The sequence below is a fragment of the Lethenteron reissneri genome, chromosome 21, assembly GCF_015708825.2.
Source record: "Lethenteron reissneri isolate LAM-NWPU_2019-01 chromosome 21, ASM1570882v1, whole genome shotgun sequence".
Classification (NCBI taxonomy): domain Eukaryota; kingdom Metazoa; phylum Chordata; class Hyperoartia; order Petromyzontiformes; family Petromyzontidae; genus Lethenteron; species Lethenteron reissneri.
The window spans coordinates 7,984,457-8,004,209 of record NC_083799.1 but is presented as its reverse complement, the minus strand read 5'-3'; the positions used below and the strand labels follow the sequence as shown (position 1 = coordinate 8,004,209).

At 41.2% G+C, this 19,753-nt stretch overlaps 1 protein-coding gene across 1 annotated transcript in view; it reads left to right on the top strand.

Moving 5' to 3' along the window:
• Positions 1 to 11,541: 11,541 nt before the first annotated feature.
• LOC133345155 (protein TANC1-like) overlaps positions 11,542 to 19,753 on the top strand; it is a 106,105-nt gene continuing 97,893 nt past the window's right edge. Inside the window, 1 exon segment of the mRNA XM_061555673.1 lies at positions 11,542 to 12,026. The gene's annotated coding sequence lies outside the window, so the exon portion shown is untranslated.

The window sequence follows — 19,753 nt, the reverse complement described above, 5'->3', positions numbered from 1 at the left end:
CCTTCCTCCCCGTCATTAGCGCAGATAATCGAGAGTCTGCTCTATATGCATATGAAGAGGGAAGCAGATGTCCCTTAACTTTACACATTTTGTAATGGGGCCCCCCCTCCTACCATTTAAAACTGTCCATTCATAAGTTGAACCCGCCAAAACCAGTGACCCCCCCACTTGGTTACTAAACATAAGCCACGCAAGTTACTCTAACCCAATATCAACATCACAGTACAACAAACCCTTCGCTCTCACGGATTCAGCTATCGCTAATGGCCGAGCCCATCATGCCCCTGTGTCTCGGCCATTCGTGGTCGACTGTGAGATCCCTGTATGCATCGTAAGTGTACTTCTGGCGATGATGTTGCCGCGGAAGAACACACACACACGTGCCATTTTGTCTCCGTCTTGTCGCCCAAGCGGTCCATCGTGGGTCCCAATTTACGTGTTGCCAGCCTCCAGTAAGGCTCAGCCGCACAATTTTTCTCCCTGAAGTGTAATACGGATACGTATACAGTATTGTACACCATTACATTGTTTTAAATCTATACATTTACTGTACAAGTTATATTTAACACTAGAAAACAATCATATTATACATTAAAAATGCTTCCTGTTTAATGTTTGGCTTGATGTAGGGTAACATAAAACAGGGGTGTCGTATTACGAACCGTGAACCAAACGTAAGTTTTCCCATTTGCCTTTGAGTTTGCGGACCGTGGATTTGCCCAGCAAACCCAGTTAGTGTTGGCTTGGCTGTTGCTATTCAACTATTAACATCGTATAAGCCACAGACAATAACAACCATTACATCAACCATCACCATAAACACGATTCTCACCAAATACACGACCAGCACCACCGAGAGTAATACATAGGGTTGAGGTTGGGCTCTGGGTTCAATATTGTGAGGCCAATCAATAACTTAATGGACGCATTGCCTATTCAACATGATACCCTATGATCACTAGCTCTCTGAACTTAAGCATTATTTCCGTATCTCTGGTGATACTCCAGTGTTAAATAATACAATACAGTATAAGCACTTAATGGAGGGCATAATGATTAAATTGTAAGCTTGTAATCGCACATTATTAACGGAATGTTAACATGGTACAATATGGCTTCACAGTACAGTATTGGAGGATAGTTACTCGTTTAAAATATGATTAAGAAAAACAGCAGAGCTCCAATATATAAGAAGATTGCTGGTCTGCTGTGTCGTTAATGGGGACGCAGGTCGTTCGCCACTGATGTTAGCCATGGCTGGGAATCCAACTCGGATTTCCGGGTTCATAGCACAATGTGGAGTTTTGCCTATCGAGTAAATACTGTACAGGTACTGATTTAAAAAAAATATCTATATAGAAAAAAGTCTAAGGATGTCTGCAACAATTCAGCTGGCTTCCAAGAGTCATATAGTTTGACTCACTGAGTGTAGTTCTGCCTCGCGGCAGGTATGGGGGTGTGCGTACACAGGAATTTCCGGATATGGTGTTAAGTTTGGTCACGTGACCAGGAAGTTATGATTTCAGATTCTCTCAGCCACGTGGCAGGGTGTCAGCCATTACACAGAGTACAAAATGGAGGCACAAATAACGTCTCAGTGAAGACAGGTGCATCTGTTCATTGTGGGACTTTAAGAAGCATTTTCTGTAAGTTCGTTTATGTTTTTATAATACTGGGAATGCTGTTATAATGTTAGGATTGCCGTTATAATGCTGTAAATGCCTTTATAATGCCGTTAAATTGTTATGTTGAATATGAGGCCTAGTTAACAATGAAGCCTGCCACTTACATATTGTGAATGTTACTTGTGTAATGAGTGGCTCCGACATGTTTACAGCTTCGGGTTCCTCTCTGCGGATGTTGAACCGCTTGGGTGGCTGCGCTGCCCCGCGCCATGTGGCGCTCACCCACTCACCAAAACGCCGGTGGCTGACGGTGCGTTAGGGAGCGCCCCCGGTTTATATTTGCTCCCCGGCGACTAAGCCCCGCCTCTGGCCACGCCCCTCCCGGAACCTTCGGGAACGTTCCGGAGGCTTCCCTGGTGGATCTGCCCCATCACCTTTACCCCAGATATAATCCCTACTGTAGATAAACCGTAACTGTATAAACAATGTACGCCCCACAATAATACAGGAGATGGCACTCTTATTACACTTGTAATTGAATAAGTCGAGTTATATTTATACCTATGCAACTTTAATGCAATCTTGAGAGCAAGTATGAAGAAGCATCTCATCCCCAGTTCAGTGTTATGTGCAGCGCTGTACATTTAGGCTGCAGTATGGTGATTACACGATGTGATCTTATTTAACACAGTAGCTTATTCTCTTGTATAACTATCCAGTGCAAATGTAGGTGCCTCGTCCATCCAGGACTTATTGTTGAGTTTTATGTTATCTAAGACAATGTTATGATGTTCCTTGTGTTCATTCATTGTATCGATATTGCAAGTGTAACAGTGTTATTGCAGTTGCCGGCAATACCGACCACAGGCCAATAGGGGGCAACAGAGGGTGCTGAGAGTCGATGGGCTATAGGGTCCAACGGTTACCCTATGGAACAGTATGTAATAGGGGCAGACCCCAGACCCCAGGAGGGGAGCTGGGGGATGACATCATCCCCGGATCCTTCTCGAAGGTTCGAGAAGGAAGGTGTGGCCGGGGCGGAGCGTGCCACGGCTCTGTATAAAAGCCGGACCTCTGAACGGTCCCGGCAGTCGTCGCCCAGCTGAAGACAAAAATCCTCCTGAAGACTGAAGAGCCCCAAGGGCAGAGCCATACCCCTGGCAAGGATCGGCTCTAAGCTATACCAGTGAAGACTGAAGAGCCCGAGGGCAGAGCTGTACCCCTGGCAAGGGTCGGCTCCAGCTTATATACCAGTAAAGATTCAAGCTCCACTCACGGAGGACCTGTAGATTAACCAGTGAGAGGCGTATTAGTCTGGAGAGTAACCTCCATAGTGTATCGGGTGTGAGGGGCCATTAACCTCTGTGTTAAGTGTTAACTGTTAAATAAAACTGTGTTGCCTCAGAGAAGTTCCCTTCGTTATTCAACCCACTACACAAGTATTAACAGATGCTGTATTTTGTGCTGTGTTTTTCCATCAGTTTTACCTCATTCAATTCATTAAATACGTATGAACCTGATGGTCTGGCTCCGCCCTCGGCCATGCTCCCTTCTGGAAGCTACCAGAATGTTCTGGGCTTCGCCCCATGTGTCCCCTCTGTCACCTTTACCCTACATCCCTCACCCCGGCCTATCATGTGCCTTGCTGGCAGACCAGCTGCTGTGTCCTCAGATCCCCCCTCTCTGCCAGCAACTGGCGATCCGTGCTCCAGTGGCACATTTCACCTGCTGTGCTGGTAGACCGGGCTACTACACCCACAATCCCGCTCTCTACCAGTAACGGGCCATCCATTTAGTACGTACGCAAAAATCTGTCAAAACTTGACCCCTCCCCCCCTCCCTGTACGCACGCGTACTTTTTACACCCCCCCCCCCCACCTGCGTACATACGCTTGACGCACCCCCCCCACCCCCGAATCCTATAGAACTGCCGATATTTAATCCACGCAGAAATTATCAAGGATTAATAATATTCATGTGTCTAAGCAAACAGATAGTCCACCGCCGGACTATCTAACTAATTTGAAGGCCAATGTAGACAAATTATTATCGAGGCTTCATCCCCCCCCCCCCCCCCCGTTTCCTATGCGTACGCACATTGTCAGTAGACCCCCCATACACAAGCGTACGCATTTGGGTAAACCCCCCCTTCCCCCTCTATGTGTACGTACTAAATGGATGGCCCATAACCAGCGCTACGCGCCCTAGTTACCCATTCTATGTCACTACGCTGTTATGACATTATTTTGGTCTCAGTTTAGTTACAATATTTGTGTATTTTTTTTAATAACCAGCACGAATTACATCTGTATTGCCATAGCATTTAGGGTATTGAAGTAAAATAACTTATGCCTAACGTTGTAGCTAATTTTTCCGGTAAGACTTTTTAAATTATTAATTGCAAAATAACTTAAAACATGTGAATTTATGTTTCTATAAGAAATTCATCCAGTATGTTTAATAACCTCAGTGTTACAGAAATAGCGCAATAATATTGCCAGCACTTCTAAGAGTCTGGACAGTACTCTACTGGAGTACGGTACTCTATCTCGCATGTGGGAACTCGTAATTATAAGGTTACTTAGGTCTAGGGGGTTAATTACGCCCATTATCTACAATATTATTTTTTCATAATATGATAAAAATCTGTAAGATGAGAAAAATATATGAACAGAAAACTTTAAGTTTCAACGCAAAAACATGTCAAAAGCAGTGAGCCTTTGTGCACTCTGAATAAACCATCAGCAGTTCCTGAAGAAGGATATTGTTGGTCCTCTTGTGTTATCACCATAAAAATACAGTACATTTCAGCAAATGTGACCGACTGACAGGCAACAGTGATTGATACAATTGTGGACTGTTTTCGACCTCGTTCGGACTCCAACAGTCCAGTTTATAGTCACCAATGGGAACCGTTGCAAAGGCTACCTCTGAGAACAATATGTATATCGAAGCCCCATATCTGCACGATGCGGCCCATTAGCTTGGATAATGAAAATCAAATCTGTAAATTGTGATAAAAACCCATCTACAGAAACATAATGCAGTCTGGAAAACCATAACTCTGAAAAAACCACGCAAACACGTTTAAGAAGCAGTCAGTCTATGTGTATTATGAAAACCCAGTCGATAAAAAAGTGCATTGCATAAAGAAGTGCATTGCACTTCTTTTAAAAACATGAGGGAATGTAACATTGTTAAACATTTCACACACGCGGGGGGTACGATACGAAGGGAGAGTTTCAGGCCTAGTTCTAGGCTTTAGGCCTAGCTGTAGGCTTTAGGGCGCTGTGAGTTTTTTTTATTTAATTTCAAAGTTTTAATTAAAAGCTATCTCAGGGAATTATAAGGGAATGTTACACATGTCATGCCAAGTATTTGCAGTAGGGGGCGATGTTGCTACCAGGATAGCGTCACTGAGTCTAAAGGTTTTTGTAGGGTCATGCCAAGTGTTTGCAGTAGGGGGCGATGTTGATACACGGACGGACGGACGGACACATTAATCTATTGGTGGTCTGGTCCACTTCGTTCCTACCAGTAAAATGTCCCCCTCACTCCCCCCGAAGGCGTGCGACTTGGCATGGGCCGTCTCCCCCCCCACCAAAGGCGCGTCAGTTGGTATGGTCGTGCATGCGTCATAAATAAATACTTGTAAAGCGCACAAAAATCTCACTATATCGCTAATTAAACTAATTTTAAGTTGACGGATGTGAAAAAGGAATAGTGCTTGCTGACCGCAGGGCTTACGGCGTGCGACCTGGCTATTTTTTTACGTGAACCCCACCGTTGGAGAGCCAAGCGAGCGATCACACACAAACCCACAATTTTTTACTTTTGTATATATAGATGTATGTGCCAGTTTTAATTTCGCATACCGTATGTTTAAGATCAAATATAAATGTGGCCCGTCTACACTGTACTTGATTCAACTGTTTCATAATTTTAAAATACAGTAATCTTGTATGAATATGCTGCTTACAATGTAACACAATTACTGTAATTGCCTGCACAGTGCTGGTAAGATATTGTTCCAGTGGTATTTGATTTGAGTGGCCATCACTGTAACATGACTATTATGAAGGAAGTGCTGAACCCAGGGTCAACATAAAATGATCTGGGGCCCATACAAATTTTGCCCTAGGCTCAATTTAGTAAGATGCTATGGGTGTAATTTATACATGTTTTACAAAATAAGTTTTTTTTATCCTTTTTATTTTTATTAAAAAAACTAATTTGAAGATGAGCAGTATACAATGGGGCTTTATTACTGAACGGGGTACATATGATTATGCTCATTGGGCCTCTGCTATACATTATCAGCTTAGAAATGTAAGAAAGAGTATCCATGTACAATTGTTGGTTGGTGTTCTTTATGTTCGAGCTGACCAATTCTGAATCTTTTTTGCTTTTTGAGGTTTGGCATTTTAACATCTTGAGCACAATCACCGTGTCTGGCAATACCACAACAACAAATGTTTGGGTCTGCATTGTATTTGAGAACTTTATTGGACTGATGAAAGGAAAATCATGTTTCGTCATATACAGATTATGATAATACGTATATACATTTAATGCAATGTCAAAAATTAGGGGTTATATACTAAAATTGTCAGATTAACAATATTTTTATAGTTTTTTTTGTATATTTTGCGATGTACAAAATATTTGCATTGGAAATTTAAAACACATTCACAATTTACCATATTTGTAAAAGGAAAATTTCAGTGACATTTTTTTCCTAGCTTAACAAAATGCCTTCGCTCTGTTTAGTGTGCCTTAATTAGCAGATGCCTCCAGCACAAACAATCTACAGTAAGCCTTTGGTTAACTTTAAAACTGCTTTTGAGCAGGGACAATGGTACCTATCTTCTGTGTGGGAAAATAAACCAATTCAATTCGACCCTAAAATTTATAATTTTCTACACAAATGAGGCTTTGTGAACATAAACTTATGACTTAATGACTCCATCTGGCACAAGCAAATCGTTCAGTCAAGTACCCATATTCATCAGTCATTTTTACAATATTGTATTTATGTCTGGGACATTTCATGATATGTAGCACATTAAGCAATTTTTTTTAATCAATCATATGCATGGTTCTTTCGGTAAAGTCACGTAGAAGGGAAACCAAGAATATGAATCCCTGCAGTCACGAAAGCTTTAAATAAAAATTTAAATCAATCATGTTTGGAAAAACACCAAGAGCACTAAAATAGCTCCACTAACCTCTCGATATGGATGCATATTTTACCAGTAACTAAACTGATATTGAATACTTATTTTGCTCATACTTTGATAAGTGTCACAATAGTAAAGTACATGTATACCATATGTACCTTAAAATAGCGTTTATCCACGCAAATTAATTCATAAGGAGGGGATCAAGGGCTGTTGTGTAGTAATTCTATCGAATGTGATCAAACATGCGTGCCCCTTTTTAAGTACACTGCTGGATTTTTTAAATGAATCTCGGTAGATACATGTTCTTGGTAATGTATGTGAGACTACTGTTTTACTACAAATGTAAAACGAGTCTTGAAAAAATCAGATGGTTCTATAACACAGAGGAATTGTGGTGCAATCTTTCGTTTATTTCAGACAATGTTATTCCTGACGTGGGGCTTTTGACGTAGCGATATTTGGTAATCATATGAGTAGCTGCATTGAAATATTGATTTTTATTCAACAATGCATACATTTTGTGAGCTTGAGTAGTTTTTTGTTTGGCTAAAATATGTAACCTTTCCTCATAAGGGTTAAAACATTTTAAGTCAAGGCATGAGCAGACACTTTGGAGGGAAGGGGGCGGGGGTGTTTCCAACTTGATTCTGGTTCAATTCCTTCATGCCCTCATTGTGCCCGGTAGAGACCTAGCAGATCACACACATCTAAAGGCTCATATTGCAGTCTATACAGCCCTGCTGTCGAGTCCACGATTATGGCCTCTTTCTCTTCGAATACATTTTGTAACAATAAAATACGGTATATTTAATTTGGAAAGCGGACATGTATAAAGCAGTGTATCTTAATTTCTGATAAAAAAATTGTATTCAATAATATTTTTTTCAAGGACTAGTATAATAAAGAACGCCTTGTGAAGAGTATAGTACTTAAATATTCGTTGAAATAAAAAATATATATACATTTATTGGGATTAATAATAAACTAAACATGTACAGCCCTTCATAAATCCACTGCTGAGATTAAGGCCTCCCCACACCCTTGTTAGTCATGGGGATTGTTTGACCATACCTCCCCGCGCTGGGCTGTGCTGGCTGGTGAAGGGGTAAGGTATATAGCTCACCACCGACGTTAACTATGGCAGGGAATTCAACTCAGGTCGCACAGTGTTGGATAAGCATGTTACAATACTAACTATTCTATTCTCATAAAGCGCTGAATAGGGGGGGAAATAACGTCACTTTTTTTTGAAGTACTGTAAAGCGGAAACAATAACAATATTGATGTCACTACCCTGACTCGGCCTTTGTGACCTTTTCTCATGCGAGTGGCCTGCCAGGAATGCAGATGCAGCACTGATGCATCACACATAACGGCTTACTGTGTTGATCTCGTATATATATTCACCTGAAAGTGAGTCACATTTTCATTTCGTCCACGTAAACATTTACAACATGGTCTGCGTATTAAAAAAACACATTAAGTTGTGAGGCTTTTTTTTCTCCAAGAAAAGTTCTACAGTATTTTTTTTATAGCAGAAGCACATTATCTGTGCTGGCTTTTAGGCTTTACTGTGTGCACTGTCAGAGATCCGCTCAATCCCTGAAGAAGACGCCTCTGTGTTTTAGTGTCGGCGCTGATTTGCTGAAGAAACAGGACTGTAGGATACGGCATGCCTAGGAGCGGCTTCTGGAAGATTTTCAAGGGAGGAAAGGCAAAGGATCATGAGAAAGGTATGAAAATACATCTAATAACAACCCCTATATGAAAACCATGTATTTGGAACTGCGTTAAAAATAGTTATTTTTTTCTAAATGAAAATGCCACTTACAATTTTCCATGCTGCATGCATCGATCACGAGAGATAGACTGTATATAATTGTGCAGTATTTAAATACATTACACTTGGAAATGTCATCCCTTTTTTGTTATTACATTTTCTAATTTCAGCACATGCTAAACGTAAAAAAAAATGTAATTTCCTTTCCATGGGAAATAAAGAGACGATGCATTTGTGTACAGTATTTGTGCATTACTGCGCATTTCAGTTGTCACTTTGGTGGCCCAAAGTGCAAAGTGATGTTTAAGAATGAAAGGCCTACAGGCAACAATGAATTAGGTCGATGTGCAATTGTACGATGTTGGCCTGCCTGCTATGTTTAACTCGCTGCCAGCATAATAGCACTGATAATGTACATCATGATTATGTACGTGATCAGAACTGAAGCTTTTAAAGTCATGAAGAAGATACCGCAATGAGGTTATTCAGGTTGATATCCATTACAGTATATTTTATTGTTAATCTTTGCAAAAGTCACAAGAAATAAGGTCAAAATAACGATAGCACTATTTTACGAATTTTATCAGTCACGGGAATGCATCTCTTAAATAAAATATGTTTTTATTATCTTAACTCGTGGGTTTTCAGGAGACGGGGAAATTATATCAACTGTTGTATTTGATGGCGCAGTAAACGTATTAGTAATGGGACCAACACCTTTGTTCTCAGTAGACAGGTCATTTAGCTTGGAGACTTTAAAATATGTTTCACAAAGATTAAAGGAGGAACAACAATCACAATTAAAAAATAATGTCTTTTTTTAATTAATGTGGTATACAGTACATTCCTGAGACGAGTGCAACCGCATTCAATGATGGTATAAAATTATTTTGTTTTAATAAATTTGAAAATAGAAAAAAATTAGACCTAATGCAATAATGTACTTTTGCTTTCATTACAGTACTGTATAGTCAACTCGACTGTTGCGCTTCATGGGGTAGTTATTCAACGCTTATATTTAGTAATAGGTTTTTACCCCTTTATCTGGCACAAAATCTGACACCTTTATACAAGGGATCATGTTTGCAATAACCACAACACAAGTAGTCAAAAATGCAAACACAAGCCATCATCATCAGGTGTGAAAACCACAGCAAGAACATTTTAAAAAAGTGGCGTTTTTTTAGCACCACGGACAGCGACTTGCAATCGAAACGTGGTGATAATTTTATTGTTTTATATTTTTATTATTTTATTGTTTTATATTTTTATTATTTTATTATTTCCCTTCTACGTGACTTTACCGAAAGAACGAAGAATATGAATCGCTGCAGTCACGAAAGCTTTAAATAAAAATTTTGTTACGGTTTAATGTTCAGCAAAATATTATCTCTTTCAATTCAAGCCTAACCAATACACAAACAATATAAAGTAAACTATAACTGTTTTGACACGAAACAAATCACGTGACGACAAATAAAACATAAACATTTTGCAGCTTGCAATGCTAATACAAGCAGCATAACTTCTTGATGTGTTGTTGGGGTCAAAAGGTATTCAGGCAGCTGCAGGGTAAAAATAATGTTTTTTTTTTCTGACTGTGTACATTAGGGACAGCTAAATATCCGTCTTCCGTCAGGGAATATCTTTACGACATATGGACACTTCTAAAAACTAGAGTAAAGCTTGGCTATTCCATAGGGTATTAAAAACATCATTAGCTTTGTGAATATGCTTTGCACTTTAAGTGAGCCATTAAAAAAGGGAAGCTATTCCCCATGTAAGGAAAGGGTTAAAAATACCCGGACCCAAGAGAACTGGCCCCCATGTGACCGAGTGGGGCCTTTGTGGTGATCTCGCGGACTGGTGCAATGACAAAAACAACAGCCAGTCATGGCATCTTCAATTGATAAGAATTACCCACAAATTAACTTGTGAGCTGTTGGTGTGAAAAAAAATCACTATCTATGAGAGAACTGGAAAGTGTAGTCAATTCTGCTGCTTAATGATCAAGGTTTTTTTTTTTTACAAATCTACACCATATGTCTTTTCATACTATTGGTTATGATTCTCAATGTGTGTTCTATTAATGTGTGTTAATATCATTTATGTGTACAATCCACTGTTGGATGAAGGCCTATCCATGCCGGGCGGGTCGTGGTTTGTTAATCGACCGTGATTTACCACCCTAGTCAGTGTGCGTTGATGAAGTGGGCTTGGGCAGGACACATCAGGAGGACGGACAATGGCCAATCGACAAAGGTTGGTTAAAGAATGGCAGGCAAAGGAGAAACACACATCTGGGAGGACGACCATCGCAAACAGAGAGAGCAATGAGATCAGCCATGTGCAGAAACGAAGTGGATAGCATCACGAGATCATGTGGGATGGCGATGAAGTGAGGAGGCACTCATCCAGCAGTGGATAGAACAGTGGTTAATTCTAGATTTGAAGTTTTCGTGACTGCAAGGATCCATACTCTTTGGTTCTTTCGGTAAAGGCACCCCTTTGGTTCTCAGAAAGAGCATCTCGCACCCCCGGGGATTGCGAGCACCCCAGGTGAAGAACCACTGGGATAGAAGTACGGCTGATGATTCACAGACAATATGCTTAGATATTGAATGTTCATCGACGTTAAATACGAACATTCAGTATTAAATCATAGCGCATGCTTAAGCGTTGAAAATGTCTGTGGTGGTGTGTAGTTCTCCGTATGTAAACTACGTTGCATTCCTGTTGGAGGGACATCTGTGTCGTGGCCTTTACCAACTTTCTGAGCAGCAGCAATGATTAACCCTCATGGGGGGCCTCTGTGTGCAGACTACGCCCATTTTCCCCTCCCTTTTCCTATAATTCAACCCCAAGCCAATTATTAGCATATCTTTTATCCATTAGCCAATGGGCTCACAGTGGTTGAGAGCTTACCGGTCAAAGGGACCAATGCCAGTAAATGAGGCGGCTGAGTATATGACGAAATGTATAAATAAATCGGTAAATAACCAAATAAATACATAATTACGGTAATAAATAAGGCTCTTTGAGCAAATAAGTCAGCATTGCGGCACCAAGTGAGGGCTGGAGAGGCGTGCGGGTCACGAGTGAACGGATGCTGCAGGTTGTTAGCGGCGTGATGCGTGGTGAAATCACGGCGATCTGTTTTACCGTCCTGCGTCGCTTGCTTTCGTTAACACAGTCGTGTTTCACCAGCAAGCAAGGCTGCGCTTTCACCAGCTGCACGGCAACGAGGGGCCGTTCTCAGCTCGTCCCTAGTTTGGTTGTAAAATCAGTGGGGCATTTGTAGCTCCACGGCTGTGCTTTCTTGAGCCCCTCATATACTGTAACACTTTGTCTTAGATGTGGCATTTCACATTGAAGTGAGCCTCATGCGCGGCTCTGTCATATGAAGGCCTGCACATTAAAAAGGATTCATCTAAATAGGTAAGCATGCTTGCTGTCTCTTTTCACCCGTGCACACCCACGGTATTATTCAGCTGTTTTGTGCTTTGTAAAAGGATAACATATGTGTGTTGCTTTTTTTTAGGTTATAATGAGAATCCAAACCGTGCGTTTTGTGGTGATTGTCTTTTAATTATAACAGACACCGCTGTCGAGAATAATTAGAATAAAAATACGTGTGTATTCTTGTGTGAAGTATTTTCCACGACAGTTTCAAATAGAATGCCACATGAGTTGCATTTTAAGTGGAATTCACTTAGAACGTAGCAAAATAGCTCATGGATAGCCGCAGGCGTTGCTTATTAATGTTGTCTGCCAACGTCTTGCTGTCCATCGTTGAGCAGCACATTATGACATGGGGATTTGAGTGCGTTTTACATTTTTTTTATTGCGATGCTCTGTATGGTTCCTGTGTCCCTGCAGTGATTGAGTGTAATTGATCAAGCTCTGTTTGTAACATTAAATGCCTGCGATTTCCATGTCGTGTGCGGGCACCCGCAGTGAAATTTAATTGTTTACGTAAAATATGTATGTTTAAGAAGATTACCGAAAACATGAACCATTCCTAGCTTTGCAGCAAATACTGTAGGTAAATCTGGGTGTCAGAATGAATGATTTCAACATTAAATATGTAGATGTTGCTTTTAAGGATACAGTACTCAAGTGGCCTACTTGGTTAAGCCAATGTTTTTTCCACAACGGTCAGGAAGCTTTATAGCACTATATCTAGAAATGCATCACTTGTGTTGAGTGTGCAGTGATTGGTGGTGCAGTTAGGTGCGTTCTGCTTCCCGGCAACAAGTCACTGTGTGAAGATCAGGAGTGGTTACCAATATTTTTGGTCAGAATTTAACGGAATAAGCAGGTAGAGAACAACCATTTGCATGACCCTTGCGCGACAAATGTCACATACTCTTTGGTTCTTTCGGTAAAGTCATGTAGGTATAAAATAAAATAAATCACGACGTTTCGATCTTAATACAAGCGGTCGTCCTAAGGCGGAAAAAATATAATCCAGCAGTGGAACTGCTGAACCAGCGAGAGAGCAGTTACAACAAGGTTAATATATATGTGGCGATGGGCAAGTAAGCGGTGTCTGAGCTGGAAAGGAATTCCATCCACGGACGTAAGCACGTCAGTTGTGTTAATGGGGAAGACTAGGGAGAGAGGGATTAGGGAGGGAGATTAGCATGAATGAGCTTCCGTCGCCACATAAGAGTATCATGCCCGCATATGCGCACAACAGCAGTGTTAATGAGAGATTAACACCATGAGAATGCAATCCAAAGGACGTGAACATGAGAGTGCAATCCAAAGGGCATGTGAGCCTGAGAGGTGCAATCCAAAGGACATGTGAGCATGAGAGTGCAATCCAAAGGGCATGTGAGCAGTTTCACTGCTGGATTATATTTTTTCCGCCTGAGGACGACTGCTTGTGTTGCGATCGAAACGTCGTGATTTATTTTATTTTATACCTACGTGACTTTACCAAAATAACCAAACAGTATGGATTCCTGCAGTCACGAAAGCTTCAAATAAAAATGTTACATGTTTTATGCTTAGTTTATTATCATAGCATTTTGAACATTGTGCCAACTGAACGTTAAATCAAGAGGATTTCATACATGTGTAGTGTAATAGCGCCGGCTGGTGGACAGCAGCGGCAACTGCGGTGGACAGATAGTACACACGCCAGTGAGGGCGTGCACGGTGTGTGGGCAGAGGGAAGGAACTAGGGTAAGGGTCATGGAAGACCCGTCTCGAGGCCCCTGGAACCTGCTAGTCGGTTCGAGAATGGAGGCGCGGTCAGGGCAGAGCCAGGCTGCACTGGGAGCATAAAAGGAGCTGAGAGCGGGGGGCTCGAGGCTGCCGGTTCTGGGAATGGACTCATCTCATCGTCGCTGTCTTCTCATCGCCGTCGTCGCTAAACGTCTCCGCTAGATATTGCGCTATGAAGGATAGTAGTTGGCTATCTCAGTCAGTGCCATCTGTGTTAGACGGCTAGTGTTATATACAGGCTAGGCTGAGCTACTGTGGACGAGACCGTGAAAGTTGTTAATAAAGAAAGTGCCTCCGAGAAACTGTGTCTCTGAATCGTTGATACTACAACTGGTGTCAGAAGTGGTTGGAAAATTCGATAGATGTTAGGGTATAGTGGTGATGTCGAAGTTATCAAGGAAGAGGAACTCACCCATAGTGTCATCAGAGGATGAGGACGACGAGTTGGTCATCCCTCCAACAGCCCCGGGACCCCAGTTACAAACCCAGTCGGCGCGGGAGCGGCGACTACGGATCAACGCGAGAGGGGCGCCGATCCTCTGGAGTTCCGAGCCGAGGATGGGTGGCGTGAGGTGGTTGGCCGCCTCGACCTGCTCCTTGTGACCATCGGTCAGCTGGTCGCGCAGCTCTCCATGTCGGCGCCTTCCATTCAGGAGACGGCGAATAGGCCAACTGCCAAATCGCTGTCTGTGGTGCTGACGTTAGGAAAAACCGCCACTTTTTTTACATTTTCTTGCTGTGGATTTCACACCTGATGATGATTGCTTGTGTTGCAGTCGAAACGTCGTGAGAATTTTTTTTGTTTTATATTTGTATTATTTTATTATTTCCCTTCTACGTGACTTTACCGAAAGAACCAAGAATATGAATCCCTGCAGTCACGAAAGCTTTAAATCAACATATATACAGGGTTTTTAAAAAAGATGGACCCAATTTAAAAGCAGTATATTTCACGATGGCAACATGTTACAATTACACAAAAAGTTACAAACGGTTTAATGAGTTATCAAGTTTTACTAACCATTTATAATGCTCTATGTGCCCTCCACCTGCTGTACGGACAACATCAAGACGATAGTTGAATTCGTCCGAAACGCCTCTCTTACGTTTTCCTCTGAGGTGCGTGGTCGCCCTGTGCTCTTCCCCTTACATAAACAGCCTGTTTCCTCAAATTGTCGGTACCAATGACGAATGCTTTTTGACATTGGCGGATCAATGCCAAAACGCCGTTGAAACGCACGCTGCACCGCAATTACGGATTCAGTTCTGCTGAACTGTAGAATGCAAAATGCCTTGTGTTGCGGGGTCACCATCTTGCGAATGACTGAGGATAGGGGCTGTTTTATTCGCTGGGAGATGCATCTAGCAGTAATCTCTATGCCCCGCTCTTTCAAGTGGTAAGAGTTTCATTCATCGACGGTTCATGGTTGCAGAGATATAGCGATTTCAAATCGGATCCATCGTTTTAAAACACCCTGTATATAAAAGGGAAATTTGTGAATGTGTCTGTTTGAAACGTTTAGCATACTTCCCGACATGCAAACTTGAAATTTGACATGTGGATAGCTTCCAGACTGTACACAATGCAACAAGTAGAAAAATAGACTTTTGTATTTTTTTTTTTGGGGGGGGGGTGGGGGGCGCAATGTATATAGTGAGCGGTGACGTCACATCTGTGATGTCACCCGCATGCGGCAGCGTCACGCAGTGTGCCTGCTGACGTCACGCCCCCCCAACCCTCTGCGTAGGCCGTGTATTAATCCAAGACAAGAATCCCAAGTCCCGGGCGAAGCCGGGTAGTAAAGCTAGTTAGATATATAACATTATGGTATACTACTATTAGGCCATCGTTTGTATGACTGCCGCATTTAAATTAGTAAATGTGTATTCCTTAGCTTTACTAATGTTGCTGGAAATGATGCTGTTATCTCAATGCATTGCAATATTTTTACAGACAAAAATCTGACATCTGCAAGAAGTCAATCATCAAATTATCATATAACTCACCGTGTCTTATTACTATGCAGTGCATGTGTTGTGGAATTATAGTTTGTTCTTGTAGGAAACGTTGACAGGGCTCTCAAGTAGCTTTTGGCTCAATTCATCATTCAAATATGTAAATGATTAGAAAACCCATCTCAGAAAATTTAATGTAGGCCAAACCAGTGGACTTGTTGACATTCTTGTGCTTACACGTAGAGTGCTTTTAGGTGGTTCTCTCATTTTGATATTTGGTAATAAACAGCAGAGGTAGGGTTAATGTATGTTGCCTTACATTATAATGCAATGGGGATGTGCAGATCTATATGCATAGCCACAGCAATACAAATCAATATATTCGTCATTTGCCTTAGCTCTGTTGCTAGCTTGGAGAAGCATCCCGAAGGCTCAAGTAATGGATTCTCAACTGGTGACTGCTATATTTTACATAGTATTTAAAACTTCCAACAAGCGAAGGTTAAGTTGAAAGATATTTAAAACCACCGTTTTCATCCCTTTTTTTACATATACAGTACTTTACTGTATTAGTCTCAGATGTATTTGTTCATTGCTTTTTATTTCCTATTTGTTTTAGGTTGATGCTGTGTTTCTACACACATTGCGATTAGCCAAATTTGCCTGCATTTTAACAATGTTATGTTAAGATGTTCTTGTTTTCTCGGAAGCTAAACACTTCTTCAATGTAAAATATATAAACAAGAATGGTATGCAAAAATAGAACCAGGCAATGTCATCAGCCACTGCTATTCTCATTTATTCAGTGGAAACAATTGGTCTGGCAGATAGATGGTGGTATTGTTTGTTTATGATTTATCTTATACAGTATGTAGTGATCAACAACTTTCAGATTATAAATGTATATTTTCCTTACCTTGGTCATTGTAAAACTCTTCATCCTAGCTCTATGAGATAACTGGTCGATCACTAACAAGAAGAATGGCATCATACTGTATATTGCAAATGCTGCATAATCATATACAAAACAGAGAATGCTTTTAGCTCACTATTAGAGCAACGTAAAAATACTGCATATTATAATTAAAAACAAACCTTTGCATCCAATACAAGTAACAATGTGGATTGCCCTGGTCATTCCAGTTGGTAGCAGATGGAAACACTTAGGTAATCCAAAGCCTCATTGCTCATTCTGCATCTTGACATTAAAAATCTGCCATCACTGGCAAGGACGTATGCCCCACCACACAGGCACACTGTACTGTGTTGTGCTCTTGCCTGAGGCTGTGGATTTTAATAAGCTGAGTGGAGGATATCGCTTTGTTCCTTTACAATGCAGAGGAAAACTCTGTGCCGTGTTGGTGGGTTGGTGTGCTCTTAACTGGTGCTGAAAGCTTTGTGCCCTGTACATTTGCGATGAACATAAAGCCTCCGGAACGTATTGTTAATGCTGTGTAAGTGCTGAATTAAATCTATCACGTTTGAAGTTGGGAGTGTAGTTTCCAAATGTATTACACAGTAAAAGTCATCTTTATTCAGTACTGTATTGACTTTTCACCTTTCTGACACTGAAATGAAAGGTCATGCATGTTTTTGCTTTCTGATGCTGCGGTTCAGTACAAATCAACCCACCCCCCAAACTTTTTGTTATATAGGGTTGAGGAAGTGGATTGCCAATTCGGTTTCCTTTTGGAGGAAACCTCGTGTGCTCTTCGGAAGAATAGCAGCTTTTTTCAGACTGACGAGGTCACAAGTCATGTGGAACCCCAGAGGAGGGATGAGTCAGGGTTCCTGGTGTAATTATGTGTGGGGGTTGAGCATTGCTGGAGTGTTGATCCAAGGATGTGGTCTTTCTGTGATATTGATGCTTTAATTAAAACCAAATTAGGGGACTGCAGTAATATTGGCAGTTATGCACAAGCCAAATGATCTCATCACATTTACAGTTCTCATCGCTGCCTTACAACAGAAACAAAATACAGTTAAAGATTGTCAACAACATCCTATTATAGCCTGTAAATATAGATATGCACAGCGCTTTGTAAATGCACCACGAACGCCGTGTCGGTCATGGATGTTTTTTTAACCTCACTGTACTTTACTAGGCTGGTCAGTGTAGTGAAGAGAGAACCACCTTGGACTGTATAAGGGTATCCTTGATTGTCATCCGTGATGGGGTCTTGAAGTCTGGTCGCTGAGTTTAAAGGGCAGCATGATAACGACTGTGCCACTGCTCACCTATCATTAATCCTTTTTAAAAATATTTTATTTGTGCGTATGGCACCACTGCCAACACAGTAACTTACATGTTTGTTTCATTTCAATACAGTGACTGTGCTGTTGCGTTTATGTTCCGAGTAGGGTATCCTCGGTATGTTTTGTGTGGAGCAGAGGTTGTCTGTGTGCCAGCGTGCAGCTTATAGGACTGTTCCATTGACCACCTCACTAAATATTGTGTGCGGTCACAGCCACACCAGCCACAACATCTTCTGTGGCCACAGCAATTCTTTGTGAACTGACTTTGAAAGGTTTTTTTAAAAATACATTATTTCAATGATAGATCAAAAAAATATTTGTAGCAAGTGCGGTGCAATGGCTTGCATTAGTTAGTGTGCTGCGCTATGAAGCTGGTAACCAAAGTTTAATTCCTGGCCACGGCTGACATCAGTGGCAACTGATATAAAACTGGTACTTCCCTCTCCCTCCCCCCTTCAACCTTCACTAACTAGCATGGTATGTCAAAAAACATGACTGCCATGATTTGGGGAGGCCTTCGTCCATTGGTGGTTTGAGAATTGCTGGAATGTATATTATTTGTAGCAGATCTGAGTTTACCAAAATGTAAGATACATTTGAAGTAATAATTTAAAGCTAAAAATGCTTTTTGTCATAGTAACTAATTCCATCTTAACAGTTGTGACATTAAATGCGTTACATACATGTAGGACGATTTTCTATCAATGCATGTGTAATATAATATAATCTAAAATGCAATATGATTACAATGACCGTGGCTGTAAATATATATCAATGTTTATTTATTTAGATATATATTTTAGATCAGCACGATTAAATGGAGGAAATGTCAACATTATTTTTCACTCATCCCGACTGAATTTAATTCACAGATATATGTGCTAGAGCTACAAAATAATAATCTGGGCTCAACCATGAGATGAGGTCACTGAAATTCCTATCCCTGTACGTGCCTGCGCAGTCAAACGAGCCTGCTGCGCCTTTGCAGTGTCATTTTGCAACACAAGTGCGCATTTTGGCCTAGAGGGTGGGGGCCCCAAGCATTGAGACCCCATCTTTTTTTAATTTACCTCCTTCTGCAGGTAGGAAGCTGCCAGGGTGTAATCCTTACCACACTGTACTTACAATCCAGAGGTCGCTGGTTCGATTTCCCAGCGAGGCAGTTGAAACAATTGGCACATTTCTTGAATCCACCTCACCTCTGTCCACCCAATAGATTAAATATTAATACACCACAGTCGATCGGCAGGTTACGTGTGGTGGGGTCAATTGGGGGGGCTCCTATCTCATCTAAGTCACGTGTCCAGTGTGGAAGAGTAGGCCAAACGTTTCCTCTACTGGGGTTATCTAGAGCTCCCTCTTAACTGGAGACCTTTCCCCCAGCAGTAGCATGAGCAATACATTTCAATGCTGTATTCTCAGATAGTGCTACTACCTCTTTCCTCAACTCATCAGCAATTCTGTGGATATCTGGAAGGGCCCAAAATGGGGTTGCATGGTAGTGTTGTGCCAATGTAGAAACATCTTTATTGAGCTACCCGAGAGATTTTTTGTGATAATTTTTTTTAATTCTCTAAAATTGTAAAAAAAAAATTTAAATCGTTTATGTGCACCATGTATTCTTCTTAACAAATTCAATGTTTATGGACCTTTTGAAACTTGTTTTGCACAAAAGAAATATGCACAAATATTTAGCTATATTTTTGTGCCAAAAGTTA